At 46.3% G+C, this 20366-nt stretch overlaps 1 non-coding gene across 1 annotated transcript; it reads right to left on the bottom strand.

Moving 5' to 3' along the window:
• Positions 1 to 13204: 13204 nt before the first annotated feature.
• LOC119282909 lies at positions 13205 to 13313 on the bottom strand. Its single transcript, XR_005138939.1, has one exon. It is a non-coding gene; the product is annotated as a small nucleolar RNA R71 (small nucleolar RNA).
• Positions 13314 to 20366: the final 7053 nt, after the last annotated feature.

The raw sequence follows: 20366 nt of genomic DNA, 5'->3' as shown, positions 1-20366 counted from the left end.
GAAAACGGGGTTGTGTAGTTGAGAGACTTAGAGATCGAAACATGGACAGAAAGAATGAACATGTGTTGGAAACTGAGGGAGTCCTGGATTAGCGGGTGTCCGGATAGCCGAACTATCATCATCGGCCGGACTCCAAGACTATGAAGATACAAGATTGAAGACTTCGTCCCGTGTCCGGATGGGACTTTCCTTGGCGTGGAAGGCAAGCTTGGCGATACGGATATGTAGATCTCCTACCATTGTAACCGACTCTGTGTAACCCTAGCCCTCTCCGGTGTCTATATAAACTGGATGGCTTTAGTCCATAGGACGAACAACAATCATACCATAGGCTAGCTTCTAGGGTTTAGCCTCCTTGATCTCGTGGTAGATCTACTCTTCTAACACACATCATCAATATTAATCAAGCAGGACGTAGGGTTTTACCTCCATCAAGAGGGCCCGAACCTGGGTAAAACATTGTGTCCCTTGTCTCCTGTTACCATCCGCCTAGACGCATAGTTCGGGACCCCCTACCCGAGATCCGCCGGTTTTGACACCGACATTGGTGCTTTCATTGAGAGTTCCTCTGTGCCGTCGCAATCAGGAAGGATGCCTTTTCCCGTCTTTAAAGACGGCACCGTCGTCAAGGGAGCTTTGGCCGCCGGCCAAACTATCCGGCTAGGTGGTTTTCTTATGACCGCCTGTTCGGCCACCACTCCGACGATGACCTCTCAGGTCATCAAAAGCGATCTTCACGTCAGCTCGGAATTCGCCGAGCATCTAGATCCGATTGAGCTCTCCTCCATAAATGAGCTCTTGGATCGCATTGCCGCCCTGGGAGTCGCTACAGACTACGATCAGATTGGTCTTAAAACCGATCTGAAAGAAATTAACTATCCCCAGGTCACCCACCATGTTATTGTGGTAGAGGAACAATGCGGCGACTCTTCTTCTATGTTAAAAACCAGCTATGTCCGGATTCCCAATCCCTCCATGCCGGATTCCCGCGGAGGGACGGACATCAATCAAATACTGAACCTAAAGTCAGGCATCGGACCAGATTCGTTGGAAAACATCCAACAAACCAAGCTTCCAAATCCGGAAGCTTCTTGGCCTTTGAGCCTCAGATCGGGCGGGGTTCCGAACTTAATTCCACCCACCCACCCAAACATAAGCGATCTATCTCAAATACGGCAAGAGCCCGATGAAACAGTACATCATTACTAGGCCAGATTCCTCCTGGTTATGAACAGGATAAAGGACTGCCGTGAAGAAAGCGCGATTTCAATTTTCTGCAACAATTGCATGGACAAGGGAATCATAAACGCCATCAGTCGTAGCGAAGTTACACGCTTCGCCGACCTAGCGACCATTGTACAAAAATACTGCGCGATGGAGAGTGCCTGGAAAACCGAAACTAGGTTTTGGGACAATCCGGCCCTGAATACAACCCCAGTACGAAATAAAAGGGTGCGTCATACTCAAGCACCTGGATTAAAAACCAAAAAGCCAAAACCCCCTAAAGGGCATGGAACCGTACTGGAGAGATGGCTCAACGGACCCTGCAAAATCCACAGTACGGAGGGCGCCACTCCAACACATAGCCTTCGAGCATGTTGGATACTACGGCAGGTGGCCAAAAGTGGCGAAGGCTTTCTAGCCCCGGACAACCAGCCCAACAGTACCAGTATGGTATTAACAGTCTTCGAGACTTTCGCATCAAATAACATGCGGAAGCGAACAATCCGCAGCCTCGCCGAAGTCTACCAAGTAGCAACAACGAATCCATGGAGTGACACAGCTATCACCTTCAATGCCAGTGATGAACCTAAATTCCGAATAGCTCGAGCACCAGCCGCACTGGTCCTCAGTCCGATAGTGGACGACTTTCGTCTTACCAAGGTACTCATGGATGGCGGCAGCGGATTAAACCTCATATATGAGGAAACTCTTCAAAAAATGGAAATTGACTGGAGCCGCATTGAGCGAAGCAGCACAACCTTCAGGGGAATAATCCCTAGTCGAGAAGTACGTTGCACAGGAAAAATCACACTAGATGTAGTGTTCGGCTCGCCAGACAACTACAGGTCCGAAGAGGTCACGTTCCAAGTGGCCCCATTCGGCAGCGGATATCACGCCCTGTTAGTGCGAGAGGCATTCACAATCTTCCAAGCTATACCCCATTACGGGTACATGAAGCTCAAAATGCCCGGTCCCAATGGAATAATCACTCCGCGCTGAAAATAAGACAGCCGCATTGGCCCTAGAGGCATTATCCGAAGCCCTAGCGGCAGAGGAACTCATTGCGCTGCGCTCCATGGTGGATAGGGACGAAGTGATACTCGATAAGAGGTCTAAGTCCACCTGTTTTAAACCAGCAGACGAAATAGTCAAATTCCAGGTCCACCCAACGGACCTCACAAACACGGCCTCCATTGGGGCACAATTAAATCCCGATGTAGAAGCCGCACTGCGAGAATTCCTTCGGGAAAATTGGGACATTTTGCCTGGCACCCTTCAGACATGCCAGGAATCCCACGCAGGCTAGCAGAGCACAGCCTAAATATCCTAAAAGGATTCAAGCCAGTCAAACAGGCTCTTCGGCGATTTTCCGAACCCAAAAGACAGGCAATGGGAGAGGAGCTAGCCAAACTCTTAGAAGTCGGATTCATTAGAGATATCAAACATCCGGACTGGCTAGCCAACCTGGTAATGGTACCAAAAAAGGACAAATCCTGGCGCCTTTGTGTCGATTTCAAAGACCTTAACAAGGCCTGTCCAAAGGACCCCTTCCCTCTCCCTCGCATCGACCAAATCATCGATGCTACCGCAGGGCACGATTCATTGTGCTTCCTCAACATATACTCCGGATACCATCAACTCAAGATGGCAGAAAAAGACTAGGCTACAACGGCATTTATTACTCCATACGGACCATTCTGCTTCAACACAATGCCCTTCGGACTCAAAAACGCCGGCGCAACATATCAGCGCATGATTCAGACATGTCTGGCCACCCAGATAGGCAAAACAGTAGAAGCATACGTAGACGATGTGGTCGTCAAGACCAAACACGTCGAAACTCTAGTAGACGACTTGAGGGTGACATTCGACAACCTTTGAGCATATGACATTAAGCTCAACCCGGAAAAATGCATTTTTGGCGTACCAGCTGGAAAGCTCTTGGGCTTCATTGTATCCGGTAGAGGAATTGAAGCAAACCCAGCCAAGATCCGAGCTCTGTCACAATTGGATATCCCAAAAGACCTCAAGCAAATACAAAAACTAACTGGATGCGTGGCGGCTCTAAGCCGCTTCATCTCCCGTTTGGGAGAAAAGGCACCGCCCCTCTATCGCCTCCTCCGGTGCACCGAACATTTCGAATGGACGGATGCTGCCACGGCCGGACTCGAAGAAATAAAGGCCGTATTGGCAACAAATCCGGTCCTGGCCGCGCCCAACCTAGGCGAACCAATGTTGTTATATATCGCAGCAACACATCAAGTTGTCAGCGTGGTACTCGTCGTCGAACGAGAAACAGAAGGGCACAAGTTCCCTCTTCAAAAACCAGTGTACTACGTATCCACTGTCTTAACTCCATGCAAGTCCCGGTACCCACACTATCAAAAGATAGCGTACGCGGTGTTCATGGCATCCCGGAAGCTGCGACACTACTTTCAAGAGTGTTCCATAACGGTGGCCTCCGAAGTACCTCTCAACGACATTATCAACAATCGCGATGTGACGGGCAGGATTGCAAAATGGGCCATTGAGCTCTTACCATTTGATATAACCTACAAACCACGGTGAGCTATCAAGTCGCAAGTTCTGGCTGACTTCATCGCCGAATGGACCGAAGCCGAACTCCCTAAAGAGTACGGCACATACTCCAATTGGATCATGCATTTCGACGGCTCCAAAATGTTGGTTGGCTTGGGAGCTGGCGTCGTCTTGACGTCCCCAACCGGTGACACAGTCCAATATGTGCTTCAAATAATGTACACGGACTCCAACAATGCAGCCGAATACGAGGCCCTTCTACATGGCCTCCGGATGGCAATCTCCATGGGTATTCAATGCCTAGAGGTGCGCGGGGATTCAAACCTCGCAATATCCCAAGTAAATGGAGACTTTGACGCCAAGGATCCAAAAATGGCAGCCTACCGTAATGCTGTCCTAAAAATGTCAGCCCGGTTCGAAGGACTCAAATTCCACCACGTAGCCCGGGATAACAACCAGGTAGCAGACGTGTTGGCACGCATCGGTGCAAAACGCGACGCCGTCCCTCCAAACATCTTCTTGGAGCGGCTCTTTAAGCCATCCGTATTATGGGAAGAGGAGTCCGGAAATAACAATCCGGAACCAACTGCATCACCTAACACAGAACATTCTGACACAGTCGGTGGCTCAGCCAATGACATAACAGATTCAGCCCACGAAATACTGGCAGTAATTGCCCCGTGGACGGAACCATTCCTAGCCTACCTAATCCGGCAGGAACTTCCCGAAGACCAAAATGAGGCCCGTTGCATAGTTCGGCGATCTAAAGCCTACAAGGTCCACGAGGGAGAACTTTATAGGAAAAGCACAACCGGAGTCCTTCAAAGGTGTATCTCCGAAGAAGAAGGGCGAAATCTCCTGGCTGAAATTCACGCCGGACTCGGCGGGCACCACGCCGCCGCCCGGACCCTTGTAGGCAAGGCCTTCCGTACAGGGTTTTATTGGCCGACCGCCCGAGCAGATGCTCAGGACTTAGTCCAACGATCCGTTGGTTGCCAGCTCTTTGCTAATCAGAGCCACATGCCACCCACCGCCCTCAAAACTATACCCATTACTTGGCCGTTTGCGGTCTGGGAGCTTGACATGGTTGGACCCCTTAAAGGGGGAACCCACAAGCACAAATACTTATTGGTCATGGTGGATAAATTCACCAAATGGATAGAGGCCAAGCCGGTTAAAACGGAAGAATCCGGACCTGTGATAGACTTCATAGCCTACGATGGAATTACTCATGCACGGCGGTGAGCATCATGAAATTGGTGATGGAGGATGGTTGATGATGACGACGGCGACGAATCCCCCTCTCCGGAGCCCCGAACGGACTCCAGATCAGCCCTCCCGAGAGAGATTAGGGCTTGGCGGCGGCTCCGTATCGTAAAATGCGATGAAACTTTCTCTCTGATTTTTTTCTCTGTGAACATGAATATATGGAGTTGGAGTTGAGGTCGGTGGAGGTCCAGGGGGCCCACGAGGTAGGGGGCGTGCCCTTGGGGGGCGCCCCCACCCTTGTTGATAGGTTGTGGGCCCCCTGGTGCTGATTCTTTCGCCAATATTTTTTGTTAATTCCAAAAAGTTGCTCTGTGGATTTTCAGGTCATTTCGAGAACTTTTATTTCTGCACAAAGATAACACCAGGGCAGTTCTGCTGAAAACAGCGCCAGTCCGGGTTAGTTCCATTCAAATCATGCAAGTTAGAGTCCAAAACAAGGGCAAAAGTGTTTGGAAAAGTAGATACGACAAAGACGTATCATAAGGCAAGCTAAGTTAGTCACCGAGCCAGACACGTTGTGTATGAGCCGACCGGGACTCTGTAAGTCGCCGGGCATCAACCTGTGTATATAAAGGGGTGAACCGGTGGCGGGTTAGAACTAGAAACAATAAGTCAAGAACTAGGTCAAGCGTATTCATTCCCTGGTAATCGAACCTCAAGCAATACAACCTAAAGCAGGAATAGGCCTTTACCTCATTGAGAGGGCCGAACCTAGGTAAAAATCTCTATGTCCTTTGTCCCGTTTTAACCCCTTCAAGCTAACCTAGTGGCGATGGCTCCACACCTAAGTCCTCTTGCTAGGGCATCTGCCGTGTTAAGTCCACGACAGTTGGCGCCCACCATGGGGCCAGCGCATCGTGGTTTCGAGTTCTTGAAGTGCAACTTCGCAGTGATCAAGGGATACGCCATGGGCCGGATGACTAAGAGTCATCGCAGCAAGCTCTACATCGACGATGCAGGCTGGGGACCCGAGGCCGGCTCAATCAAGTTCGGGTACCGGGTCCCCTTTGGTGGGATTCATGTCTTCATCGGCAAGATTGGTGAGTCGGAAGCTGAGCCGGACACCTGCACCGACATCGTCGAGACGGCTCAGTGTGCGCGGCCCGCCAAGATACAAGTCGCCCTGAAGCGTGTCTTTGTTGGCTTTACTCAAGGACTGGATCTGGAAGGAGGATCTGCGTCCGGTGGAGAGACGGCCATCTACTCAGGTGATGAGTCCTCAACCAGCGAGACCAACTCCATGTATCAAGTGCAGGATGGTAGGCTTGGGGGCGTTCCGATGGCGACAGTATTCCGGACCCCTATGAGCCGCCAAACCGGGTTGCGATCTTCATGGTCGGTACACAGTCGGGGCGGAGTTCTTCAACTCCAGCAGCGATGATCTCCGGTTCAGCGACTGCCACGGCAGCCGGGGGAGGAGGCCCTGTGCGCCCGCCGGCTCAAGTTTTATCTGAACTGCTGGAGGCTCTGGCAACATTGCTGACAGTGGAGGTAACCCCGGTGAACCAAGTGCAACATAATGTGGATATGGAAAAGTTACGTGACGAGATAGCTCAAGCTAAGGAGGATCTTAATGCTGAGAACACCCGGATGGCGACTAAACAAACCGCCTTGGAGAGGGAAGCAGAGCGGATTCAAGCAGAAAATTTTCGCTTGAGCTTGGACCGGAACACACGAACATTGTCTTTAAGAGAAGACATGCAAGTCGTTTACCCCTAGTGTACGATGTGTAAGGGAATATTTATCCCTTAGGTGTTTTGGTGATTGATGACAATGCTTTTGCAGACTAATCGTGTGCCCTGAGTTTCTCAGACGCTTCATCACTAGGCATGAGACGATTCGGTGCCCCTCGAAGACTATTGAAGACGGCGTTGTTCTACGTTTCTTTTTGGTGGATTTGAGTCGTAGGAGAGCCGTACTATTAAGAGGGGGTCCGCGTCAGAAAGGTTCGGGTGGAATCATCACGTACACGTTTCTTTCATTGTCTCTCCTTTCCCTTGCACTTTGGAGCATTCCCCGTCTATCCTCTATGTGAGTGTCTGGACTACTGTTGCTGAGCTTGCGGTAGTACTGCTCCCTGGAGCGGTAGTACCGCAGGCACTCGCGGTAGTACCGTGCCCATGCGCGGTAGTACCGCAGGAGCCCACGGTAGTACCGCTCCCTCAGAGTTGTAGTACCATGGCTCCCAGGCCAAGTACCTTTGCGTCGCGGTAGTAGGCGCGGATGTAATTTTTTACATCCGCGCCCACACGGTAGTACCGCACGCCGAGGGCGGTAGTACCGCAGGTGCCCACGGTAGTACCGCTCCCCCAGAGCTATAGTACCGTGGTTCCCTGGCCTAGTGCCATTGCTTCACGGTGGTAGGGTCGGATGTAATTTTTTACATCCGCACCCACACGGTAGTACCGCGCCTTGTGGATGGTAGTACCGTGACGGATATTTGCATCGTCTCTTTAACCGCGGAAGTAGGCACGGATGTAATTTTATTCATCCGTGTTGTTTCTAGACTTTGCCTTACCTGCCTCGCGGTAGTATCGCGGGTGGGTGCGGTAGTACCGCGCTCGCGGTAGTTCTGCCTATGGTATAGTCTCTGCAGCTGTCGCGGTAGTACCGTGGTCCCCCACGGTAGTACCGCGTGGCCTTGCGGTAGTACCGCGCCCCTGGAGCGGTAGTACCGCATGTCGCAGGCTGGTCTTAGTGGATAACGGTTGGATCTCTTCCTTGACTATAAAAGGGGCGTCTCCTACCTCTAGTTGACCACCTCTTCCACCTCTAAGCTCCATTGTTGCTCCAAGCTCCATTTTTCGCCCGATCTCTCTCCCTAGCCAATCAAACTTGTTGATTTGCTCGGGATTGGGTGACAAGGGCCCGATCTACACTTCCACCAAGAGATATTCGATTCCCCCCACTTATCCCTAGCGGATCTTGTTACTCTTGGGTGTTTAAGCACCCTAGATGGTTGAGGTCACCTCGAAGCTATACTCCATTGTGGTGAAGCTTCGTGGTGTTGTTGGGAGCCTCCAATTGTTGTGGAGATTGCCCCAACCTTGTTTGTAAAGGTTCGGTCGCCACCTTTAAGGGCACCAATAGTGGAATCATGGCATCTCGCATTGTGTGAGGGTGTGAGGAGATTACGGTGGCCCTAGTGGCTTCTTGGGGAGCATTGTGCCTCCACATCGCTCTAACGGAGACGTACTTCCCTTTAAACGGAAGGAACTTCGATAACACATCCTCGTCTCCAACGGCTCCACTCTTGGTTATTTCGTGCCTTTACTTTTGCAAGCTTACTTGTGTTGTATCTATTACTTGCTTGTGTGCTAGTTGTCATTGCATCATATAGGTTGTTCACATAGTTGCATATCTAGACAACCTTTTTGTTGCAAGGTTTAAATTGATAAAGAAAAGCTTAAAAATTGTTAGTCTCCTATTCACCCCCCCCCCCTCTTGTCAACCATATCGATCCTTTCAATTGGTATCAGAGCCTCGTCTCTTTATTAAGGACTTTGCCATCCGAAGAGTATGGTTGACACCACAGACGGTGCAGAGGAGCACTCCGGTGTGAATCCCATCTCGTCTACGGCCGATGGGGGAACCTCGGTCTCTCGTGAGGAATTCAATGTGGCTCTAGACACATTGAAAGACTCCATGACGACCAAGGTTGAATGCATGATTACTAAATTTCTTGAAGGGCTTAAACTGTCCACCTCGCCGATGAAAGTGGGTGACCCCACTAACAAGGTGACGGATGCTACCTCCGACAAGGGGGAAGCTAACAGTGAAAAGAGTCCGTCTACTAGTGGTAGAAATGGCACCGGCATCTTTGCCCATGTGGAACCTCCAATTTATGGAGGACCGATTCCCTCTACTCATTTAAATCATGTCGGTCCTCCTCCTAAGATTGTGAAAAATGAGGATTTTGATTCTTGGGTGTATCATTTCAAGCGCCATCTAAAACATGTGAATACTAACCTTTGGAGAATCATTGAAGAAGGTTTCTATCCACATGACCCAGGCAACTTCACCCCTCGAGAAGCCGTGGATAATCAATTCAATGAGAGTGCTCTCTTCATCATCCAAGATGCAATCCTTCCCGAAGACCTCCCTCATCTTCGACCTCATGCCATGGCCAAAGACGCATGGTAATGCGTTTTGTCTCTCTATAGAGGAAGTGCTAGCATTCAACGGTCCAACTATGAAGTGGTACAAGATGAAGCCGATGAGTTTGCAATGAAAGAAGATGAAGAACCTCGTGAGCTCTTTCGAAGAGTGACCAAACTCGCGGTCTCACTCCGAGATCATGGGAGCAAGGACACGGATGACAATTGGATCAAGCACAAGTTCCTCAAGGCCATGATGCCCTACAACAAGGCCATGTCCTCCGTCATTTGTCAAAGACCGGACTTCCACTCCATGACCTCGAGTGAAGTGTTGGATGAGTTCGTTGCAATGAGCATTTTGGACAAGACCGCCGAAAATGCGGTGCCCCGTTCCCAAAGGAAACATAAGCCCAACCTTGCTTTGAAGGCCAAGATTAGTGTGGAAGAAGAGGAAGAAGAGGAAGATGATGAGAGCAACCTCGAAGACACCAAGTATGATTATCATGAGCACATGGCTCTTGCTTCAAGACAATTTTGGAGCAAGAAGAATACAAGACCCAACTTCAACAAGAACAACTCAAGTGGCGTCAAGGGCAAGCAATGAGTTAGAACTTGCTTCAACTGTGGCAATGTGAGCCATTTCGTTGCGGATTGTCCTTACGAGAAGCGGGAAGACAATGGTGGCAAGTTCATCCGAAAAGACAAATCTAAGTCCTTCCCCAAAAAGAACAACTTCACCAAGAAGACTCCTACTCGTGGGTTGGTGGTTCAAGAAGAATACAATGAGGATGATGATGATGATGATAATAGAGAAGCAATGGCCATGGCGTTTGTTGCCATTTATACCACTCCCTGGGTGTATCTCTTTGATTCACCCAACGAGAACATCGTCGCCAAGTGCCTCATGGCTAAAGCTTCCAACAAGGTAACCCCCAACATCAAAACTACCATCATTACTAATCCCTCCTTGGAGGGTTGCATTGATGAACATGATGAGTCTAATGAGGAAGTGAATGAATTTGAGTCTTTTATGAGTAAGCTCAAGGGCAAATCCAAGAAGCATTTTGTTGCTCTCTTGGAACAACTTGGTGAGGCCAATGACATGATCGAGGATCACGAAGAAACCATCTCAAAGATGGAAGGTCATAGTCGTGACTATGCCGATGAGATATCGGATCGCTCTAATGCTCTTGAGGAAGAGCATGTGCATCGTTTGACTTTTGAGGAGTCAGACAACGATGACCATGCTAAGTTAAAGAAAGATCTTGATCATGCTCTTGTCGTGTCTCGTGTGCTAACTTCCGAGAAGGCTAAACTTGGGGTTGATCATGCTAGACTCAAAGAGGAGTTTGAGATACTTGACAAGGCCCACAAGGTCTTGAAGGGTGCTCACGCTAACCTCACGGAGTCTCATGCTCAACTTCAAGTTAAGCTAACCAAGGAAAAGTCCACCTTCCCTCATATGGTATTAATTGATAATGCATGTGCTACTAACCTGTGCTGTGAGCATGTGCATCTTGTGGAGGAGAATGCCAAGTTGAAGGATCAACTTGAGAAAGGGCTTGTGACTTGCATTCAAGGTGAGAAGAACCTCAACGACCTTTTGAGTAATCGAAAGGAAGTTGTGGCCAAGAAGGGAATTTGGTTTGCCCCCAAGTCCAAGAACAAGAAGAAGAACGACAAGACCCATCGTCCTCCTCCTCTCAAGCAAACTTTTGTGAAAGAGGGAGAGGGTGCTCCTAAGGAGAAGAAGGAAAAAGTGAAGGGTGTTGATAAGTATATTTCACATATATAATTTTGGTACTCAAATGTAGCATCTATCGTGATATATCCGTCCATTCTTGCCATGATTGATTGAATATTGCTTGATAATCATAAAAAAAGATCATTTACTTGTCATTTGTTTCTTCTGCAGAAAAGTGCGCAAAGGCACTATAAACCTCAAGATTCTGACTAAGAGGCCGAAGAATACAAGACAAGGACGGGAAAGAAAGAAGGGGACCTGAGCATGAAGGAAAGAAGAAACCGAAGGCCAAACTAGAGAAGGGAAGGGATGTGCTTGCGAAGAAAGAAGGGAGCATGAGGGCCAAATCAAAAAGTGGCAAATCTGATCGTGGGATCAAATCCCTAGCGCTAGCCACCGATCCCCTTGGGGAGCCTGGCCACATCTCCATCTCTCTCCCTCTCACCACTCCTTCTCCACCTCCGGCCACCGCCACGGCCAGGCCGGCGTGGTGGTGCGCCTCCGCAGCCCGTCACGCAACCGCGACATCACCAGCACCACCGCGCCACCCAGCACATCCACCAGCGCCACCACTCCCCACCATCACTTCTTCTCTCTCTCTCTCACGTACCGTTGCACCTTTCTTGCTTCTCCATCTCCGTGTTGCTGCTCTTATTCTTCTTCCCCTTGCTGCTGCTGCCTCTTCTCTGTTGCATCTCCCTTAGCGCTGATGCTGCTTCTCTCTGAATCGAACTGCTGCTGCTCCCTCTCCCACGAACCTGCTACTGCTCTTCTCTCCCTGATGCCCTTGCTTCATCTCTGAACCATCTCTGTTGCTGTTCTTCCTCCCCCTTTCCCAAAACCTGCTGATGTTCTCTCTCTCTCTCTCTATCTCTATCTCTATCTCTCTCTCTCTCTCTCTATCTCTCTCTCTCTCTCTCAAATTTCTGTAACCTTGAGTAGTGTAATGTTCAGAATTGTGTAATTTTCAGGGTTGTGTAATATTCAGACTTGACTAGTTTTAATCACTTGTTATTTGATCAGCTCCGTACTGGTATAATATAGTACTTGTTATGTGACCTGACTTAATGATGCCTTCTTAATTTGGGAGGTGATTGATCTATCAGAATCTGCTTATGAGTATTTCTGTGACATATATGTTCGTGATATATATTTCATGTGGTTTTGTATTTCTGTGATGTTGATCATCTTAGTGCTAGTATTGTGTCTTGTGTAATCCAAATCATATATGTTCTTTGTGTGTGACTAATTGTCAGCTAGTTGCTTTTAATAATTCATATTGTTTCTTGTGAATTTACTATCGATGTTACTCTTTGTAGAAGTAAGATGTATGAACATTTAATTTCCAGTCTCTGTGTTAACGATGTTCATGTGAATATATATATATGTTTGTGTTGTTATATATTTCTTCCCCTGTCGTACTAGCTTGTTTCTTCCTCCTGTCATTTGCATGCTAGTTATATATGTCCATGTATTTTGACTTCCCTTATCATTGATGCTAGTATTGTAGTTCTCTAGTAGTTTGAAAATACCAATTAGAGAGTGAGTGTCAACCTTAATTTCCCTGTGTTGTTTATCATCGTCCTTGATTATTTTAGGTTTATATTTTCTTGCGATCATCACCCTTATTGTGTTATCTAGCTTTCGCCGAGCATAGTTGCCATTGCCTAGTCCCTGAGGAGAACACGACACTCGCAGTTTGGGTGTAAAACCCCACTGTACTTACAATTGATCATTTTGGCACCGTTGTCGGGGAGTAGCATCGAGCGATTGTGTGAAGCTATAGACTAGGCTTAGTATAGTTCTTGTTTAAATTTCCAGTCAAATTTATTTCTGTGTTTCTTTTACCTTTTTACTTTTTGTTGCTTCGTCTTACTAGGATACTAACCCTCTCACCAGAGCTTGATGTTTGTGAGCGTGTGTAGGATATCTTACTATTTGTAGGCTGATTGACAGTTGCGCTTGAACATATGGCTTTAGTATGTGATCTTTGGTTGCCAAGTAGTTTGGGCACGATGACAGGGCCAATTTGGCCATCTATTGAGGCCGAAAATTTTGAGTTGAGGCCTGGACTTATTGCTCTTGTCTTGCATAATCAGTTTAGAGGATTACCCAATGAAGACCCTCATGAGCACATTTGTAATGTCCTGGAGTATGCCAATAATGTCCAGTACCATGGCGTTTCCCAAGATGCTATCAAGTGTATGCTGTTCACATTCTCTCTCAGAGATGCTGCTAAGGACTGGTACTATTCTTTGCCATCAAGATCATACACTTGGGGTGATATTTCACAAGCTTTCCTGCACAGATATTTTCCACTTTACAAGCAAGCTGCCATTCATGACCAGATCCTCAGTTTTTGCGCAAGATGGAAGTGAGAGCTTGTATGCAGCTTGGGAGAGATATAAGTATTTGCTTAGAAAATGTCCTAATCATGGGCAAAAGGATTGGTTAGTGCTCCAGATATTCTATAAAGGGCTGACACATGCTTTGAGAGATCTTATTGATATGTCAGCTGGTGGAACAATCATGAACAAGACCGTTGAGGGTGTAATTATTCTCATTGAGAGCATTGCCTTCCACCAAATGCAATGGGGTTATGAAAGGCCTAGTTCAAATCCGAAGGTTGCAAGCCATCTGCAATCAGAAGCTGTGTGTTCCATAAGTGAACATAAATCATCCATGGTGCCTAATATTCGAAACCAGCATGTTCCATTTCGGGGACAACAACATTTCAGAGCTGAAATAGATCCTCCATGTAGAAAGATTGATCTTACTTCAAGTATCCTTGATGATGATTATGATATTTTTCAAGATGATGCAACCATTGTAGATCAGATGGAAACCACAGTAGCAGATCCAATACCTCATGGCAATGAAACTGTCTAGACTGAGTCAAAGTTGCAAGAAGATGTTTATGAGGAACCTACTCTGATTGATGCTAAGTTGAGACAACAAGATATGGAGAAATTCACTTGTGTTAGTCAACTATGTGACTGGTGGAATTTAGTCGTGGCACCAATTGCCCACACTTGAGTTACAACTGTATCTGGGATATTTGTCAAGAAGAAATCATTAGCTCCACCGGTGGTTGCCTCTATCTCAGTTAAAGAGAGTATCTCAGAGAAGAAGAATAAAGATGAGATTCCAACTCCTGCACATACATCTAAGCAAGTCGGAGACATTCCAAGGAGAGAGATACAAGAGGTTGAGTCAAATTTAGAAGAGTTGATACTTCAATATCCTAAGAAGATCCCACGTGTTGCTGAGCTGCATGACTGGTGGAAGTCATCAGTGTCATTGTTGAAACTTAGCAGTGATGGTGATGAGGAGAATATTGCTCAGAAAGATAGCGAGGTAGTGATCTCAGCACCCCTACCAGATCATGTTAGTGCATATTCACAGATGGGGACACTTCGGACTCAATTAGGTGTTGTTGGTAGTAGCACCATAGAAGATCCAGAGGAAGAGAGATCTCAACTTGAAGAAGAAATACTCAAAGACGAGAAACAAGATGATCCAGAGCTCGAACAACCAAGTGATCAAGTTGAAGATTCATCATCTACTACTCTTGAAGAAGCAAAAGAAGTTGTTGTAGATGAACTTGAAGAACCAGAAATTCATTTGCCTATTGTCATACAAGAGCGTGATGTAGCAGGTTTATCTAATCCTCTTGATGACATGCGTCCCTATGACTTATTTGCTTCTACCTTGCATTACATGATACCATCAATTAAGGTAGATTTGAGAAAGTATTTGCTTGGATATGATGATATATACCATGTTCATGGCATTGCTCACATTTGTTATGATTACACTTATTTTCCTCATGCTAGACCCATGCTTAATGAAACATGTCATTCTCATGTTAGTCTGGAGCTTAATGATTCATATCATGTTCATGCTAGCATTGAGCTTACTGATTTCTACCATTCTAAACATGTGCTTTATAGCTATGCTTATGTAATTGGGTACTCTATTGATGATTTAGAGGGCATCTACCCTATCACTTGTAGTTGTTGTTTGTGTGAGTCATATTTCAGGTTTTTGCTTGTGCACGAATCAATACATGCTGACCAGGTTCGAGGTGACATCCCTTGGGATCCTGGTGGAGTCAGAGCATGGCGATGAGGAGAAGTAAGGAGCACACATGAAGAGAGAAGCTGGAGCAGGCATGAGGACAGGGAAGCAAAAGGAGAGGAGTCACAATGCACGAGGAAGCAAAGGAGAAGAGTTGCAGTTTAGAGAGTGTCGAGCGAGTGCTACTTCCTATAAAAACCCGATGAGCTGTTTCATGACCCGAATCTTAATATATCATCCATTGATACATGCTGAAATCATTTGATATTTGGGTTGCTTGAGCAATTTCTTAAATGTCGTCCCACTGAATTTTACCTTTGACATATGATGCTTAATGTGAATATGTGAACTGAATCGTGAATGCCTTGTAAACTAGTGATCTGCATACTGCTTGCTTCGCTGAAATTAGTGAAAGTTATTAGTTTTGAGTGCTCAAATCCCTAGTACACTAGAAAACTTAATCATTTTCTGCTTTTACCTCGATACACCTAGATCATTAAGTGTCAGATGTTGAGTTTGTGCCTAATGTGTTCCCATTGAGAGCAATCACCTAACCACTATGGATTAGCATGCTATGTTCCCTGGATTGGTAGCATGTGAACCAGACATGGAGAAGTGATGATTCCTATTTTTGTGCTTATGCGTTGTTCATTTAAGATAAGTAATAATGAATAAATTAGTCTGACTACCTACAGTAGCATGTCATGTTCTCGGGATCGGTGGCATGTGAAATCGGGTTAACTTGGGCAGTAATTATTTATAAAAACATGTAATTGTCGAACCAGGTGTATACCATGTTCTCGGGATCGGTGGTATGTTCCTTTGGGGAGACAAACAAAAAAAACTAATATTTGGTTGAGCCAGGTGTATACCATGTTCTCGGGATCGGTGGTATGTTCCTTTGGTGAGACTGATAAAATAATATCTTTGCTTCCTTCAAATTCAATAAGTGGTTCAACCACAATGTTGTGTTCCTGGTAATAAATGATCTGATCACAAGCTTTGTTCTCGGGATCATGCTCTCTTTAGGAATCTTTTGGCACATTCATCATTTAAACTTGTTGATCCTCTTTTATCATTGTAAAGGTTTAAAATGGTCATGCTTACTAGTGTCCTATTGCTCTGTAGCACTCTTAACCATTGATTTTCACTAGCTAAGTCCAAAAGCATGCATTGTTTAGAGATCTACTTCACTTGGACATTCTCTAGTCAGCTCACTATTCACTATCTTGCTCTTGTCATATGCCTTTACTTGAGGACAAGTAAAGATTTAAGTGTGGGGGAACTTGATAAGTATATTTCACATATATAATTTTGGTACTCAAATGTAGCATCTATCGTGATATATCCGTCCATTCTTGCCATGATTGATTGAATATTGCTTGATAATCATAAAAAAAGATCATTTACTCATCATTTGTTTCTTCTGCAGAAAAGTGCGCAAAGGCACTACAAACCTCAAGATTCTGACTAAGAGGCCGAAGAATACAAGACAAGGACGGGAAAGAAAGAAGGGTGACCTGATCATGAAGGAAAGAATAAACCGAAGGCCAAACTAGAGAAGGGAAGGGATGTGCTTGCGAAGAACGAAGGGAGCAGGAGGGCCAAATCAAAAAGTGGCAAATCTGATCGTGGGATCAAATCCCTAGCGCTAGCCACCGATCCCCTTGGGGTGCCTGGCCACATCTCCATCTCTCTCCCTCTCACCACTCCTTCTCCACCTCCGGCCGCCGCCACGGCCAGGCCGGAGTGGTGGTGCGCCTCCGCAGCCCGTCGCGCCACCGCGCCATCACCAGCACCACCACGCCACCCAGCACATCCACCAGCGCCACCACTCCCCACCATCACTTCTTCTCTCTCTCTCACACGTACCGCTGCACCTTTCTTACTTCTCCATCTCCGTGTTGCTGCTCTTCTTCTTCCCCTTGCTGCTGCTGCCTCTTCTCCGTTGCATCTCCCTTAGCGCTGCTGCTGCTTCTCTCTGAACCGAACTGCTGCTGCTCCCTCTCCCACGAACCTGCTGCTGCTCTTCTCTCCTTGATGCCCTTGCTTCATCTCTGAACCATCTCTGTTGCTGTTCTTCCTCCCCCTTTCCCAAAACCTGCTGCTGTTCTCTCTCTCTCTCTCTCTCTCTCTCTCTCTCTCTCAAATTTCTGTAACCTTGAGTAGTGTATTGTTCAGAATTGTGTAATGTTCAGGGTTGTGTAACATTCAGACTTGACTAGTTTTAATCACTTGTTATTTGTTCAGCTCCGTACTGGTATAATATAGTACTTGTTATGTGACCTGACTTAATGATGCCTTCTTAATTTGGGAGGTGATTGATCTATCAGAATCTGCTTATGAGTATTTCTGTGACATATATGTTCGTGATATATATTTCATGTGGTTTCGTATTTCTGTGATGTTGATCATTTTAGTGCTAGTATTGTGTCTTGTGTAATCCAAATCATATATGTTCTGTGTGTGTGACTAATTGTCAGCTAGTTGCTTTTAATAATTCATATTGTTTCTTGTGAATTTACTATCGATGTTACTCTCTGTAGAAGTAAGATGTATGAACATTTAATTTCCAGTCTCTGTGTTAACGATGTTCGTGTGAATATATATATATGTTTGTGTTGTTATATATTTCTGCCCCTGTCGTACTAGCTTGTTTCTTCCTCCTGTCATTTGCATGCTAGTTATATATGTCCATGTATTTTGACTTCCCTTATCATTGATGCTAGTATTGTAGTTCTCTAGTAGTTTGAAAATACCAATTAGAGAGTGAGTGTCAACCTTAATTTCCCTGTGTTGTTTGTCATCGTCCTTGATTATTTTAGGTTTATATTTTCTTGCGATCATCACCCTTATTGTGTTATCTAGCTTTCGCCGAGCATAGTTGTCGTTGCCTAGTCCCTGAGGAGAACACGACACTCGCAGTTTGGGCGTAAAACCCCACTGTACTTACAATTGATCAGGCGTTGATGTCAAAAAGGGCAAAACCATCTCCTCCAACAAAGCCGGCGACTTTAACCCATCATATGTGTTGTGCCGTGCTAGTGATGGACATGTTTATGCTAAATTTGTTGGTTCTCCTTATGAGTACATTGAATGGTCTATTTGGGTTCCTAAGACCCTTGTTACTAACATCAAAGGATCCATTACTAAATGGGTACCTAAAACAAGCATTGATCTCTTGTAGGTGTTTGCTTCCGGTGGGGGATCATGGTTGCTCGATAGTGGAGCAACAAATCATATGATCGGAAGCAAGGACTTGGTGGTGGACGTGCAAAAGATTCCATCTATGCCCACCAATGTCGAGTGGGGTGATGCCTCACATTCTAAGGTATCGGGTCTTGGCAAGGTTGTCATTTCTCATGGTCTAACGATCGATAAAGTCATGCTTGTTGAGTCCCTTGCGTAAAATTTACTTTCTGTTCGTCAACTTGCACTCATGGGCTTTTCCACTTTCTTTGACATTGATACTGTGGCCCTCTTGTGGAGCAAGACTCTTAAAGTAGCCTTTGTTGGGCATGTCAAGAACGGTCTCTATGTGATAAACTTTTCGGAGCGACCCACTAAGACCGCGACATGCCTAATGGCTAAAGTTGACATGGGATGGCTTTGGCATCGCTGTTTAGCCCACGTCAATATGAGATCTTTGCAAAGTCTTCTCAAGGGGGACCATGTCCGTGGACTAACAAATGTTAGTTTTGCCAAAGACCGTGCGTGCAGTGCTTGTATTGAAGGAAAGCTTCATGAGAAGGCTCACCCTCCCACGACCATCATCTACTCAAAGAGACCCTTGGAGCTCCTTCACATGGTTGGGCCCCCATCATTTGATAGTCTTGGAGGTAGAAAGTATTGCTTGGTGATTGTGGGTGATTATTCAAGATACACTTGGGTATACTTCTTCAAGAGGAAGAGTGAGACTCAACAAACCGTCATTGACTTTGCAAATGAAGCTCAACGTCAACATAATGCAAAGGTCTTGACAATAAGAAGTGACAACGGCACCGAGTTCAAGAACTACACCTTGGATGAGTTTCTTAGTGATGAGGGGATCAAGCATCAATATGCTACACCATATACCCCTCAACAAAATGGTGTTGCGGAGAGGAAGAACCGGACGTTGATGGATGGGGCTAGGACCATGATGGTGGAGTTCAAGTCCCCATACAACTTTTGGGCCGAAGCCATCAACACCGCATGTCATGCATCCAATCGGCTCTATCTCCGCAAAGGCTTGAACAAGACCCCTTATGAGATACTCACCGGCAACAAGCCCAATCTAAAGTACTTCTGGGTGTTCGGGTGTAAGTGTTTCATTCTCAAGAAAGGTGTTCGTTTGTCTAAATTTGAGGCTAGAGCATATGAGGGCATATTTGTTGGTAATGCTACAAACTCTCATGCTTACCGTGTTCTCAACAAGTCCACCGAACTCATTGAGGAGATGTGTAACGTGGAGTTTGACGAAAATAACGGCTCCCAAGTGGAGCAAAGTGGTACTTGTGATGTAGGTGATGAAATTCCTCACCAAGCCATAAGAAGAATGGGTATTGGTCATATTCTACCCATTGAGGAACCCCTTGTGGCCGAAGGAGAAGGAAAATGCTCCACTCAAGTAGAGCCATCACCTACTCAAGACCCACACGCTTCCGAAGAACAAAGTGAAGGCCCTCAACCTCGGGAACAAGACCAAGGGCAAGATCAATCTCAAGATGGTGGTGAACCTCCAAATGATGCCCAAGGTCAAGTTCTTCCCCTCGAGCAAGTTCAAGATCATGAAGAAGCTCAAGATCAAGAACAAGCTCAAGACGGTGCTCAAGATAATCAAGTTAACCCTCCTCCTTCCACATCCGAGGAGGAATTAGAGCGTTGTGCCACGAAGATTGCTTCCAAACTCACCATCAAAGTCCATCTCATGGAGAATGTGGTTGGAAGCCTAAGAAAGGGGGTAAGCACTCATAGACAATTGGCAAACTATTGTGAACATCATGAGTTTGTCTCTTGTGTTGAAACCCAAAAGGTCTATGAGGCGCTCAAAGACTCGGATTGGCTCAATGCCATACATGAAGAACTCAACAACTTTGAGTACAACAAGGTGTGGAGATTGGTGCCAAGGCCATCGGGGAACCACAACGTCATTGGAACCAAGTGGATTTTCAAGAACAAGCAAGATTCTCATGGGAACATCATTCGCAACTAGGCAAGATTGGCAGCACAAGGCTACTCCCAAGTCGAGGGTATCGACTACGGTGAAACCTTTGCTCCCATTGCTCGCCTTGAATCCATTCGTTTGTTGATTGCTTATGCTTCCCATCACAACTTTAAGTTGCAACAAATGGATGTGAAAAGTGCTTTTCTTAATGGTCCTATTAATGAGTTGGTCTATGTCCAGCAACCCCCCGGGTTCGAGGACCCCTACT

This window comes from Triticum dicoccoides, chromosome 3B, assembly GCF_002162155.2.
Source record: "Triticum dicoccoides isolate Atlit2015 ecotype Zavitan chromosome 3B, WEW_v2.0, whole genome shotgun sequence".
NCBI lineage: Eukaryota > Viridiplantae > Streptophyta > Magnoliopsida > Poales > Poaceae > Triticum > Triticum dicoccoides.
This window is presented reverse-complemented; position numbering and strand designations above follow the sequence as displayed.